The sequence below is a fragment of the Vanellus vanellus genome (genome assembly GCF_965231255.1).
Source record: "Vanellus vanellus genome assembly, chromosome: 31".
Taxonomy (NCBI): Eukaryota; Metazoa; Chordata; class Aves; order Charadriiformes; family Charadriidae; genus Vanellus; species Vanellus vanellus.
The window spans coordinates 1058202-1072544 of NC_138936.1; the positions used below are offsets into that span (position 1 = coordinate 1058202).

Below are 14343 nucleotides of genomic sequence, written 5' to 3' on the forward strand. Positions count from 1 at the left end.
GGGGGGCGCCGTGGAGCACGACGGGAAGGGGAGTCCGCCAGGGGGCGGGATGGGGGCGTGGCTACGGCACCTAGCGCACAGCGCGGTGGGGAGCGGGGCATGACGTGACGGGGAGCGCGCGCGCCACGTCGCGCGGCCCCGCCTACGGAGTGCGGGCGGCGGCCAATGGGCGCGCGGCGTGGGCGGGCCGGCGTGGGCGCTCCGGAAGTGGAAGGGGCCGGGGGAAAATAGCGCCCAGCTTGAAATCGTAGCGGTGCGGCCCGGGGGGACAGCGGGGCCGTCACCAGCGCGTCGTGAGGCAGCTGGAGGGCGTGAAGGTGATCCGGGGGCCTAAGGGGGGGTCTGGGGGAACGGGGGGGCACTGTAGGATCGGAGCGGGGGTGGCTGGGCCCGGCTTCCCGCGGGGTCCCTTCGGCGTTTGGGCCTGGTGGTGCCGGAGAAACGAAGCCTGAAAGGGCGATAGTGAAGCGGTGCCCCGGGCCGTGCTGGCGCTGCTCCGCAGAGAGGTGGGCCCGGGCTCTCCGCAGTTGCCCAGCGCTCCCCAAAAGTGCCTGTGGGCCCTGGGGGTGGCGGGCTCAGAAACGGGCAGTAAATGAGCTGTTTTGGGGATTGAGAGCAGACTCCCGTTTGGCTGGTTTTGCAGGGGGGTGGGAGGCAGAGAGGGGCGGGAGGGCGCTGGGGTTGTGGGGGAAAGCAGCGGGTGGGCAGGGTGCGTGGACCCTCCCCCGAGGTGGGGGTCTGGTCCCGTGGGACCCCCGAGTTCAGGAGGCGGGTGTGCAGCAGGCTGAGCTCCGTGTCTGAGGGGGTCTTCTGGGGGGAACCCTCTCCTCTTCAAGTCTAGCTCTTCTCTGTATGCTGTTTAATTATTAAGTAATTAGTCACGCAAGCAAATCGATAGTTATACTGTGTACAGCTGTGGTGTTTAATCACAATACTCAAGTTATGACAGTGACTGAAGGATGCCCTCGTCAAAAACCCAGACTGTTGCAAGTAGCTGGAGCTCGTCAGGAGAAGGAGCGACTGGGCATAGGCCGGGCTGTCCCCAGCGAGGAGCCACGAGCAGCGGGGAGGCAAGTGGTCCTTCTGCTGGTGAGGAGCCCAGCCTCTTCCCTGGGGGGTTAAATCCACTCCAGGTGCCTCTCTGGGCCTCACTCCCGAGGGCAGAGGTGGCGTGGGGGTCCCCCAGCTTGTCCCTGTGGGCTGGCTGTGACAAACAGGGTCATTTCTCGTTTCCCCTTTTCCCAGTGTCCCCTTGCGTGTCCCGAGAAGAAAATCCTGCAGGGCTGATTCCACCGGCTGCTCAGGTAATGGCATGGATGGGGCTGGGGGAGCGGGGAGAATTGTTTGCGAGTTCAGGGGCGCTACAGGTACTCTGCGTCAAACCCACAGAAAAGGCAAATCTGCAGCCACCATGGAAAATCTGGTGCAAAATTGCAGTTAAGAGAGCATGCCTCCTTCCCAAATTGGTGCCTGGGTAGTTAGGGATGTCTTCCTTTTGTGTAAAAGAGCCAGCTTGCCTCTTGGATAGGTTAAGAGCTGCCTGCCACATTCTTTAGGGTCCAGTGTTTCTCTTCTGTTTGTTCGTGCTAATTTTATGGGCACGTCGGAAATAGCCTTTTCTTTGTCCCTGTGTAACTGAATTGTTAGGAGTCTGTGGTGTGAGGATCATTAATTTTGAAGCACCTAGATGCCAGTGGAAATGTAATGAATGAAACATGACGGAAACTGATGTCTCCCTTGATATTTTTTTTTTTTTTTATTTGAGTGTTGATGGTGTGTTGTCCTTTGGCTCAACCCAACTTCTGTTCCATGAAGCCTTCAATCTGGGACTTCTAAGTCAGGGAAGTTTGTCCTTCCAGAACAGGACTAGTTGTTCAGCAGACTGAGGTGTAGACACGGAGATTGGCTGAAGTATGCGGTCAGCGTTAAAGCCCAGTTTCACTGCATGTTGCAGCTGCTGGTGTTCCCTTTCATTAATTTCCCCCCAGCTCCCTCAGGGGTGGGATTTTTTTTGGTTTGTTTTGTGTGGGTTTTCTTGGGGCGTGCGTGTGGTTTCCAAAGCAGCGTGCAGTGTTGCCTGGTGGCAGCCTGCAGAGCTCCTTTGCTGCCTGACCTCCCCTTTTTGACTGTTCTCTCAGGGCTGTAACTTTCCTTTGGGTAATTTGAGCAGAGCGATGAAGTGACTTGCCTGTGTAAATGTGCTGGTGATACCAGGAAGGGAAGCGCTTGGACCAGGAGTGAAAAACTTGGCTACAGGTAGAATATCTGAAGGAAGAACAACAACAGCACCAGGAAGCCAATAGCGAGTTCCCCAAAAACTGTGTATGTCAAACCCATCAAAGTTTTATTGCCAAATGTTGTTTCATAGTACGTTCCAAGTGGCTCTTTTTGGTAAAGGTAACTTTTCAGGATATTCAGGGTTGCGTGTGGCAAACCCCATCCCTCTGTCTGCTTGCCCTGTTCCATAAATATCCGGCGGCGGGGCCGTTGTTCCCCATTCTGGGGAACAGCTGTGGTGCTGTGATATTTAGACCTAAGAGCCGAGTTTCGGAAGGGAAGGAGAATGCCTGTTTTCTGTAAGGGCTGTGAACACTGGCCCCTTTCTCTGTCTGCCGCTTTCCTGTGCGTGAGATCACGGAATCACGGAGTTCCTGAGTAGGAAGGGACCTCCAGAGATCATCTGGTCCAACTCCGCTGCTAAAGCAGGATTTCCCAGAGCACATCACTCAGGACTGCATCCAGGTGGGTCTTGAAAAGCTCCAGGGAAGGGGACTCCACCCCCTCCCTGGGCAGCCCGTGCCAGTGCGCTGTCACCATCACCGTAAAGAAGTGTTTCCGTGTATTTGAACGGAACTTCCTATGTTCTAACTTGTGCCCATTGCCCCTCGTCCTGTCCCTGGGAACCATTGAGAAGAGCCTGGCTCCATCCTCCTTCAACCCACCCTTTAGATACTTGTAAGCACGAATAAGGTCTCCCCTCAGCCTTCTCTTCTCCAGGCTAAAGAGTCCCAGCGCTCTCAGCCTTTCCTCATACGGGAGATGCTCCGATCCCACAATCTCAGTTGCCCTTCGCTGGACTCGATCCAAATTACAGCTGTGTATTTTGGAGACGGATGGTTTAAGGGTATGGATTGACAGCTGGGCAAGTTCATTTAGTGCCAAAGGAAAGTCAAATAATTTTATAGTGTAAGTATTTTTATTGGGGGGGGGGGGAGAGATATCTCTCTAAGCATACGTGCACCTCTTCAGCATAGAATGAAGGACTGAGCTTTTTTTCTTTCTTGTTCATTGCCCTTTTCAGAGTTTTACCCTTCCCTTTCAGCAGTACTGACCCAGCAAGGTGTGCAGCGGCGGCGGCGCGAGGGCTGTAGCTGTTTGAGGAGGGGTCCGTCGCGTCGATTCTGGTCACAGCCCAGCCCTGTGCGGCAGCCTGGCAGGGGGAGAGGTCCCTGCGGCAGCGCCGTGAGGAAGGCGGGAGGGCCCGAGGGTTGTGTGTGTGTGTGTGTGTGTGTGTGTGTGTCGCATGGGGGTTGTTCCAAAAGAGGTATGTCACAGCCCCCAAATTTTTGAAAATTCTTTGGGGGATTATTAAACATGAAAACCTGTAAATATGGACGTGAGACACTGAAATAGAGAAAAATATTTAATTTTTATATATATTAATAAACAATATTTATGTATACAAGAGTTCAAAATAAAAGCCTGTATTTTTAACCATTCTATGATTCTATATTACAGAAAGGATTTTAGAATATGAAAAGACTTTAAAAAGACTTATTCGTAAAAAGATTAACAAGTGTCGAAATATTTTTAAACAGGTAGTTAATTAGATGTTCTGTACAATGAGTGTTAATATATCATTTGGAATAGGTGTGTCTAAACAGATATTCTATATTAGTGTAAACACATAATATATATTCCATAAATACATATACGTAAACAGATATGTAATTGAAACATCTACATTACGTAATGTTTTTAAAATGCAAAGAATGCCTATTTATCAAAAGGATTTAAAGTCTTGCCCTCCCGCTAATCTCTATTTGCAGGGGCCACACACACAGAGCGGGAACCGCCACCACTGCCCAAAAACACCCTAAATCTCCCGATTCTGGGTCTGAATGGATTAAACCGGGCTGAGACCGGTCACTGCCCATCACCCTGATGAGCGCTCAGGGCCCGACAATGAATGGGGCGCTGCCGCCCCCCCGGGAGCTGCTGACGCGCAGTGGCGCCCCCCCCCCCCCCCCCCCCCCCGCCCGGTGGCGGTTGGCCGCGGTCGCTGCTGCCGCCCGACCACCCAGAGCCGCTTGTGCAGCTCGGGCGCATGCGCGGCCTTCCAGAGGCCGGGCCGGCACCGAGACAGCGGCAACCGAGGGCTCTGGCGGCCTCCCCGCCACCTGGAGCGGGCACTATGCCACACGGCCGTCCCGCCCGGCCCCGAGAGCGGCCATCATCGATCCGGTACTGGCTGTAACCGCGCTCCGGAGTCGCACGGAAGTTCCCGTCAGCTTTCCGGAAGTCCGTCTCTATGATCCCGCGGTCCTCCAGCACGCTGAAACTGCCCGTCAGTCCTCCAGGAGTCTATCTCTATGGTCCTGCGGTCCTCCAGCCGATCGGAAGTGCCCGTCAGTCCTCCGGAAGTCGATCTCTATTGTCCAGGGGTCCTCCAGCACAGCGGAAGTGCCTCTCAGTCCTCCGACGTCTATCTCTATGGCCTCACGGTCCTCCAGGATACCGGAAATGCCCTTCAGTCCTCCTCATGTCAATATCTATTGCCCCGCAGTCCTCCAGAGCACCCGAAGTGCCTGTGCGTTCTCTGGAAGTGCTGTGCTCCATAACAGCTTGCTTCCCAAGCTACAGGAAATGGTTAAGAATTAACTGCAGAGAGATTACAAACATAAAGCCACCACTATGAAATTGTCTTCTCCACAATAACACATCGACATAATTGAACACAAGTGGTTTGACAATTGCTGGATGCAAGTGGAGACTCCCAGAAGGGAAAAAAAAAAACCAAGAAAACAAAAACAAAAAAACAGGTTCAGTGCTTTATGCTCTCTGAACCGAAGGCAGGGGAGAAAAGGATCCAGGTCGCCTGCGGCTCTGAAGATTTTCTGTCAACATTTATCTCCTTTGCTGTCTTTTATTTTTAAGTATTTCTTGCCTTTCCTTAGTGCCCTCGCTTTTTAGATTTTCTTTCTACGTCTTTTGAGTTTGCCAGCGCTATTTTTTGATTTTCTTTCTTATTTCCTCGATCCTCGTTACTCTTCAAATTTTCTGTCTGAGCTCTTTCCCTCAGAAACCCGTCCTCTCTTTGTTCGTGCCTCAGAGCTCTCTTATCGTCCTCTCTGTCATCTAGTGTGCTTCCATGTGGTCTCCGGCCTCTCCGGACTCCCTCCTCGCGTCCCTGAGTCTTCTTTGGTCTCTCTGGACCATTCAGGACCCCTCTCACCATGTCACAACGCCTACGGATGCTTTCAAGGTTGCCCTTAGCACACCTTTAGCTTTATCATGGGCGTCACACCCCTCCTGAGTCCATATCTGTGACCCAGAGTGGGAAACCGAAGTTTTCCTTAGCGTACGTAGCTAGATTGGCAAAGCCAACTTTTCCTCCTTTTTGTTCTGCACTGTTCCGTCCCCCCTTTCCTCCTTTCTTTCTGTACTGTTCCATCCTCCCTTTCCCCTCTCCTCCTTATTCTCAAGCCATCCTTCTCCCTGCTTTCCCCTTTCCTTGCCCCCACCCAAAGCTGTCTCTGCACTTCCCCCTTTCCGTTTTCTTCCCTCCAGTTACACTCTCCCTTTTCCTGACCCTCATACTCTGTACCCACTTTCTGTCTTTCCCCTTTGGCTTCCCTGCTGTTGCCACTTTACTTCTTTCTCCTTCCCCCCCTGCCACATATCCAGTATCCCTTTGTCCCTCTCCTTCCCCCGGTCCTCTTTTTCTCGTTTTCCTTCCATCCCTGTCCTCCCTTTCCTCATTTCCTTGCCTACGCATCACCCTCTTTTTCTTTCTCCATTTTTCCACTGTCCCATATCCCTTCTTTCCTCCTTTCTTTCCTCCCTATCCCATTCTCTCTTTCCTTTCCCCTACTCCATCTGCTGTCCCCCCCTTTCCCCCTGTGTTGTCTCTCCTGTTCCATATCTCTCCTCTCTGTCTTTCTACTCCCCTTGCCCCTGTTTTTCCAGCTTTACACCTCACCCGCCCCCCCTTTATTGTTTCTTCCCTGCTGCCCTCCCTTTCTCCCCCCCCCACAGTCTCCTCTTTCCTCCACATCTCCTATTTTCTTTTCCCCCTTTCTCCCTTGCCTTCCACCCATGTCGCCTGTTTTCCCCTTGCTGTCCCCCTTCCTGTCGCCCTGTTCCCCTACCACCCCCTCCCACGTCGCACCTTTCCTCCTTACTGTTCCCCTTTGTCATCCCTTTTCCCCTTTGCCTTCCCTCTTTGTTGCCCCTTTCCCTCTTCCCTTGTGTCCTTTTGCCTTCCCTCCTTCCACCGTTGCCTCTTTCCCTGTTGCCATCCCCCGGATCCCCCCTTTTCCCTTTCCTTCATTCTCAGTTCCCCCTGCACCCCACGTGTCCCATGTGCCCCCTTTCTCTCCCCCGTCCCATCTCTCTCTTTACTTCCCCCCACTCCATCTTCTGCCTCCCCCTTTCTGCTTTTCTTTTCTCCCCAGTCTGCTGTCCCCCCTTTCCCCTTTTCTTTCCACCTCCCCTTTTCTCCCTTTCCCCCTCCCTGCACACACCCCTTCCCCCTATTTCTTTTAATTATTTTTTTATTTTTTAGTATAGAATCACACGCATACATTTCCACCTGAAGGGAAAGGGGGAGGAACAAGCCCTTTCCCGAGAACAGACAGCAGCTTTACTGCCACACTAACAATGGCTGCAAAATTTCTTCAGATGGATCAACACTCATTTGAAGTCTTCAAATACTTCTCATCTTTAAAGGAGGTGCCGCATGTCCACCTGAATCCTTCCTCTTTCTTCTGGCCTATTTGGTAATACGCTGAAATAGGATGATGCCATTTACGGCAGCCCAAGGTCCATTGTTGGGGTTGTATGCCTCAGAAGAGGGAGATTCATAGGGGACATTAGAAAACGTTACAATCTGGAAACATGGGTGGGAGCCATTGAAATAGAGAAAACCCTCTCATTTTACTATCTATTGACATATGACTATTTGTTTGCGTATAGCGAAGGTGTTCAAAATAAAAATCTACTCTACAAAAAACCTCCTCTATTACATAAAGGATTTTAGAATATAAAATATGTGTCCCACAGTCTGTTTTTACCTTTATTGTTCTCTCTCTGCCTGGCTCCCCGTCCCCATTCTTTAATTGCTCTGTCTCTCCCCTTCAGCTCATCGAGGTTTTTTGGTATGTTTCAGTTTATCTCTGTCTACCTCACTGCCCCCTTTTTTAATTCCTTCTTCTCTGCCTTGTGGCTCATTGCTCTTTTTTGTTTTGTGTGTTTTTTGTTTTTTTTTTTTTTTTCATCTCTGTCAGCATGGTTTCCTGTTGCTTCCTTCTTCCTGGCCTGTAGCCCATCGCTGTTGCATTGGGTTTACCATGCGAGGTGTCGTTAGCTGGGGCGGGGGCTGCAGGGGTGGGTTCTGTGAGAAGACACCGGGTGTTGTTCCCATGTTGGGCACAGCCAGTTCCCACGCTGAGACGGATGTGCTGCTGGTTAAAGCTGAGCCCATCGGCAGCGCTGGTAGGAAGCAGAGCAGAGGTTCTCCTGCAGCCTGTGGTGAAGACCATGGTGAGGCAGGCTGTTCCCCTGCAGTCCAGGGAGGTCCAGGGTGGAGCCAACGTGCCCCTGCGGCGCGTGGAGGACCCGAGGCCGGAGCAGGTGGCTGTGCCTGAAGGAAGCCGAGAGCCTGTGCGAGACCTGCGGCCTCGTGGGAGGGACCCCCCACTGGAGCAGAAAAAGAGCCTGAGGAGGAAGGAGCCGCAACCCCCATGCCATGTCCCCTGCGTTGGTCAGGGGTGGGATGTAGAGAAGTCAGGAGAGAAGAGGCGCCCAGGAAAAGAGGGAGGGGTGGCAGGAAGGTGTTTTATTTTGCGTTTGTTCCTATTTGTCATTATTTGATTAACAGTAAGTTAAATTAATTTCCCCTCCTACCCTTCCCTCTCTGATTCCCCAAACTAATTTGAACTTCTTGCCCGTGTGGCTTGTGCTATGTCGCTTTTCAAATTGTCTTCCTACCTCTCCCTCCATGCAGCTCTGCGTAACTAGGTTTGAATTCTGGTGTATGATTCTTGTATCCCATCGCTTTCAAAATTTTCTGTCCTTGTCTCCCTCTAGCCGTCTACCTGTCTGCAAATCCCCATTCTACCCTCTCTTTCCTGCACCCAGGCACTCTTTTTCACTTTCTTTTTACATCTCCCTGTCCCTATTTTTTAGTTTTTGTCTATGTTTCGTGTACCATATTGCCTTTTGAGATTTTCTTTCAATGTCTACCTCTGTCCGGATCCCCGGTGTTATTTTTTATGTCTTGCCAATGTTTCTTTTCCCCCTGACACGGCAGAAATTTTCCCCGCCCCTTGTCTTGTCTCCGTCTTCTTGTCCTGCCGGTCCCTTTGGCCTCTGTCCTGCTCCCTGTCGCTCTTATTTGTTCCTCCATCTCTATGCCTGTTATTTTGCGCAGTCTGTCCGCTCTCCTCTCTCTACGTGGCTGTCCCACTCCCCACCCCTCTCTTGTTTGCAGCGTGCTGTTTTCTGCTTCCCTGTCTCACACCTCTTCTCTATGTCCCTCTGTCCTTCCTCCTGCTTTTCTCTTGCCTTTTCTCCCTCTGTCCTGTTGCGTTTGGGCACTGAGCCTTATAGCCAACTCACTGCTGGGATTTCTTGCGTACATTAATGAATAAACTTTTCCTGCCCCTTGTGTGCCCCTGGATGTGTTTGCATCCCCTGGGTGCAGAGGTCGTGGCTGGGGACAGGGGCAGGGGAGGGGGCGATGTGCTGTGGGGCTTTGGCAAGGGCCCCTGCTCCTGACGGGCTCCAGCTGTGGGCTGGGGCAGCCCAGGTGGGACCAGTGAGGTGATGGTGGGACGGGGCCAAGGGTTTAAAAAGGCTGCAGGTGGGGATGAGTGGGGGCAGCCTCAGGTGCAGCCAGTGAGGCTGAGGATGGGGCTGGCCCTGCTGTGCCAAGGGTTGGGGGCTGCCTGGGCACGCATGCCTGCTGGAGCTGGCTGAGGAGTGAAAAGAAGGGGGTTCCACAGGCGGCTGCCCCCAGCAAGGAGCGGACGGTCCCCACGGCGAGGAAGGATCACTCCCAGCCATTCCTGACAGCGCACACCACCAGCTCACAGCTCCAGGACGTCGGTACCTCTGTCAGCTGCACATGTGAGCCACCGTGCCTCCGGGAAGCCTCGGGGGAGAGTTTAATAGCATGCTTTTTGTTTTTTCCATTCCATTTCGATGAATTCCCGACTTTACCGAAAATGGAAATTTGTGTTTTTCACTAATGTTGCTGTATACTGTGTAAGATGCTGATATAACTACTCTTTATAGGGCTGATGATGAGACTATCAAGCAGGGGTTCAGGTTAGCATCTTGTATGTGTCTGTCTATGGCGTTTCAGTATTTTTAAAGAAAGCAGAAGGGACATAAGGCATAGTGTATTTCAGGTGATGGGACCGCTCATTGCATTTCCCCTTCACCCTTCCCTGTCCCCTTTCCCTGTTTTCCCCCTTCTTCCCTGTGTTCCCCCATTCCCCCCTTTTCCCTTTCTTTCCCGTTCTCCTCATCCCCCTTTACCCTTCTTTTCCTTGTCCCCTTTCCCCTTTCTTCCCTCCCGTCCCACCTTTCCCTCTTTCCCTTTATTCCCCCACCCCATGTTCCCCCCTTCCTTTCCCTTTCTTCCACCCTGTCGCCCCTTTCCCCCTTTGCCTTTCTTTCCCCCTGCCCAATGTCCCCTATTTCCCCTTTTGTTCTACCTCCCCTGTTCCCTCATTATCCCTTATACCCCCCACCCCCCGTGCCCTTTCTTCCCCACACTACTGTCCCCCTTTCCCCCTTCCTTTCCCCTATGCCTCCTGTTTTGCTCTTTCCCTTCATCCTTGGTACCCCCTTTAATTCTTCCCCGTTGCCCCTTTCCCCGTCCTTTCCCTCTGCCCTTTCCCCCCCGTTGCCCCGTTCCTTCTTTTTCAATGACGCTCTCCCAATGTGTTCCATGCTCCCCCTTTCTCCCTTGTTCCCCCTTTCCTTCTCCTGCATCCCCCCTTTTCCCTACCCTTCTTTCTCAGTTCCCCCTACCATCTGTGTTCCGTGTCCCCCCTTCCCCATTTCCTCACCCCCCATCACCCCTTTTCTTTCTCCATTTTTCCTCCGTCCCATTTCTCCCTTTCTTTCCCCCACTCCATCCGCTGTCCCCCTCTTTCCACCTGTCTTGTCTCTCCTGTTCCAGGTCTCCCCTCTCTCTTTCTACCTCCCTTTCTTTCTGTTTTTCCATCTTCACACCTCGCCCGCCCCCCCTTCATTGTTTCTTCCCTGCTGCTCCCCTTTCTTCTTTTTTTTTTCCCCCAGCTGTCTCCTCTTTCCTCCTTTCTTGGCTCCCCCTTTTCCCTCTCATTCCCACGTTGAACCCTCCCCCCCCACTCCTCCCCCACTCCTCACATGGCCCTTGTGACTCGCAGGTCTTCTTGCCCGACAGTGACTTCCATCCCGGCATGATTCTTCTTGCTGAGAGTTTTCCCTCACCTTTGAGGCACATTGTTTGTAGTGTTCTGTGTAGTATCTGTGCATGTCCGCGTGGCTCGGAGTCACCCCGCCCAGGGGTGTAGAGTCAGGAGTAGGTGGTATACCTTTAAGAGTATACGGTTTATATTTTGATGTGTCGAGGCAAAAGCGGTAAGATCATTTCGGACCGAGTAGCTGTGAGTGGGTTTTGCGAACAGGTTTTTCATTAACGCTTCCTGGGAAAGGACAGAGCTCTGCAGGAGGGGCCATTCAGCGCTGGCGCCAGAGACTGCATCTCAGACGAAAGGAGGCTGCCGAGAGTGAAAAATGGTGGTTTTGAGGATGGAGTCCACAGGAAAGCAGAGAGGTCCAAAAGGTGTGGGGCATTTGAAGGGGTTCCCGGAGGCAGTGAGGACCAGCATGACTTTTCCCCGCTGGGGCCTTTGCTGTGGGACCAGCGGATGGACGTTTTCGTTTTTTGCTACAGAGACTACCGAGGGTTAATAACGGTGGTTTTGAGGCTAGAGTCCACAGGAAAGCAGAGAGGTCCAAAAGGTGTGGGGCATTTGAAGGGGTTCCTGGAGGCAGTGAGGACCAGCATGACTTTTCCCCGCTGGGGCCTTTGCTGTGGGAGCAGCGGCTGGACGTTTGCGTTTTTTGCTCCGGCGGATGCCGAGAGTGAAAAACGGTGGTTTTGAGGATGGATTCCACAGGAAAGCAGAGAGGTCTAAAAGGTGTGGGGTATTTGAAGGGGTTCCCGGAGGCAGTGAGGACCAGCATGACTTTTCCCCGCTGGGGCCTTTGCTGTGGGACCAGCGGCTGGACGTTTGCGTTTTTTGCTACAGAGACTACCGAGGGTTAAAAACGGTGGTTTTGAGGATGGAGTCCACAGGAAAGCAGAGAGGTGCAAAAGGTGTGGGGCATTGGAAGGGGTTCCCGGAGGCAGTGAGGACCAGCATGACTTTTCCCCGCTGGGGCCTTTGCTGTGGGAGCAGCGGCTGGACGTTTGCGTTTTTTGATACAGAGATTACAGAGGGTTAAAAAAGGTGTTTTTGAGGATGGATTGCACATGAAAACAGAGAGGTCCAAAAGGTGTGGGGCATTTGAAGGGGTTCCCGGAGGCAGTGAGGACCAGCATGACTTTTCCCCGCTGGGGCCTTTGCTGTGGGAGCAGCGGCTGGACGTTTGCGTTTTTTGCTCCGGAGGCTGCCGAGAGTGAAAAACGGTGGTTTTGAGGATGGAGTCCACAGGAAAGCAGAGAGGTCCAAAAGGTGTGGGGCATTTGAAGGGGTTCCCGGAGGCAGTGAGGACCAGCATGACTTTTCCCCGCTGGGGCCTTTGCTGTGGGAGCAGCGGCTGGACGTTTGCGTTTTTTGATACAGAGATTACAGAGGGTTAAAAAAGGTGTTTTTGAGGATGGATTGCACATGAAAACAGAGAGGTCCAAAAGGTGTGGGGCATTTGAAGGGGTTCCCGGAGGCAGTGAGGACCAGCATGACTTTTCCCCGCTGGGGCCTTTGCTGTGGGAGCAGCGGCTGGACGTTTGCGTTTTTTGCTCCGGAGGCTGCCGAGAGTGAAAAACGGTGGTTTTGAGGATGGAGTCCACAGGAAAGCAGAGAGGTCCAAAAGGTGTGGGGCATTTGAAGGGGTTCCCGGAGGCAGTGAGGAGCAGCATGACTTTTCCCCGCTGGGGCCTTTGCTGTGGGAACAGCGGCTGGACGTTTGCGCTTTTTGCTCCGGAGGCTGCCGAGGGCTAAAAACGGTGGTTTTGAGGATGGAGTCCACAGGAAAGCAGAGAGTTCCAAAAGGTGTGGGGCATTTGAAGGGGTTCCCGGAGGCAGTGAGGACCAGCATGACTTTTCCGCCTTGGAACCTTTGCTGTGGGAGCAGCGGCTGGACGTTTGCGTTTTTTGCTCCGGCGGATGCCGAGAGTGAAAAACGGTGGTTTTGAGGATGGAGTCCACAGGAAAGCAGAGAGGTCCAAAAGGTGTGGGGCATTTGAAGGGGTTCCCGGAGGCAGTGAGGAGCAGCATGACTTTTCCCCGCTGGGGCCTTTGCTGTTGGAGCAGCGGCTGGACTTTTGCGTTTTTTGCTCCGGAGGCTGCCAAGAGTGAAAAACGGTGGTTTTGAGGATGGAGTCCACAGGAAAACAGAGAGGTCCAAAAGGTGTGGGGCATTTGAAGGGGTTCCCAGAGGCAGTGAGGACCAGCATGACTTTTCCGCCTTGGAACCTTTGCTGTGGGAGCAGCGGCTGGACGTTTGCGTTTTTTGCTCCGGAGGCTGCCGAGAGTGAAAAACGGTGGTTTTGAGGATGGAGTCCACAGGAAAGCAGAGAGGTGCAAAAGGTGTGGGGCATTTGAAGGGGTTCCCGGAGGCAGTGAGGGCCAGCATGACTTTTCCCCGCTGGGGCCTTTGCTGTGGGAGCAGCGGCTGGACGTTTGCGTTTTTTGCTCCGGAGGCTGCCGAGAGTGAAAAACGGTGGTTTTGAGGATGGAGTCCAGAGGAAAACAGAGAGGTCCAAAAGGTGTGGGGCATTTGAAGGGGTTCCCGGAGGCAGTGAGGACCAGCATGACTTTTCCGCCTTGGAACCTTTGCTGTGGGAGCAGCGGCTGGACGTTTGCGTTTTTTGCTCCGGAGGCTGCTGAGAGTGAAAAACGGTGCTTTTGAAGATGGATTGCACAGGAAAACAGAGAGGTCCAAAAGGTGTGGGGCATTTGAAGGGGTTCCCGGAGGCAGTGAGGACCAGCATGACTTTTCCCCGCTGGGGCCTTTGCTGTGGGAGCAGCGGCTGGACGTTTGCGTTTTTTGCTCCGGAGGCTGCTGAGAGTGAAAAACGGTGCTTTTGAAGATGGATTGCACAGGAAAACAGAGAGGTCCAAAAGGTGTGGGGCATTTGAAGGGGTTCCCGGAGGCAGTGAGGACCAGCATGACTTTTCCCCGCTGGGGCCTTTGCTGTGGGACCAGCGGCTGGACGTTTGCGTTTTTTGATACGGAGATTACAGAGGATTAAAAAAAGTGGTTTTGAGGATGGATTCCACAGGAAAACAGAGAGGTCCAAAAGGTGTGGGGCATTTGAAGGGGTTCCCGGAGGCAGTGAGGAGCAGCATGACTTTTCCCCGCTGGGGCCTTTGCTGTGGGAGCAGCGGCTGGACGTTTGCGTTTTTTGCTCCGGAGGCTGCCGAGATTGAAAAACGGTGGTTTTGAGGATGGATTGCACAGGAAAACAGAGAGGTCCAAAAGGTGTGGGGCATTTGAAGGGGTTCCTGGAGGCAGTGAGGACCAGCATGACTTTTCAGCCTTGGAACCTTTGCTGTGGGAGCAGCGGCTGGACGTTTGCGTTTTTTGCTGCAGAGACTACCGAGGGTTAAAAACGGTGGTTTTGAGGATGGAGTCCACAGGAAAGCAGAGAGGTCCAAAAAGTGTGGGGCATTTGAAGGGGTTCCCGGAGGCAGTGAGGACCAGCATGACTTTTCCCCGCTGGGGCCTTCGCTGTGGCAGCAGCAGCTGGACGTTTGCGATTTTTGCTACAGAGACTACCGAGGGTTAATAACGGTGCTTTTGAGGATGGAGTCCACAGGAAAGCAGAGAGGTCTAAAAGGTGTGGGGCATTTGAAGGGGTTCCCGGAGGCAGTGAGGAGCAGCATGACTTTTCCCCGC

The 14343-nt window shown here is 53.1% G+C and overlaps 1 long non-coding RNA gene across 1 annotated transcript; it reads left to right on the forward strand.

Annotated features, from left to right (window-relative positions):
* Positions 1-1790: 1790 nt before the first annotated feature.
* On the forward strand, positions 1791-3677 carry LOC309682667. Its single transcript, XR_014270141.1, has 3 exons — positions 1791-2742; positions 2998-3186; positions 3302-3677. It is a non-coding gene; the product is annotated as an uncharacterized lncRNA (long non-coding RNA).
* Positions 3678-14343: the final 10666 nt, after the last annotated feature.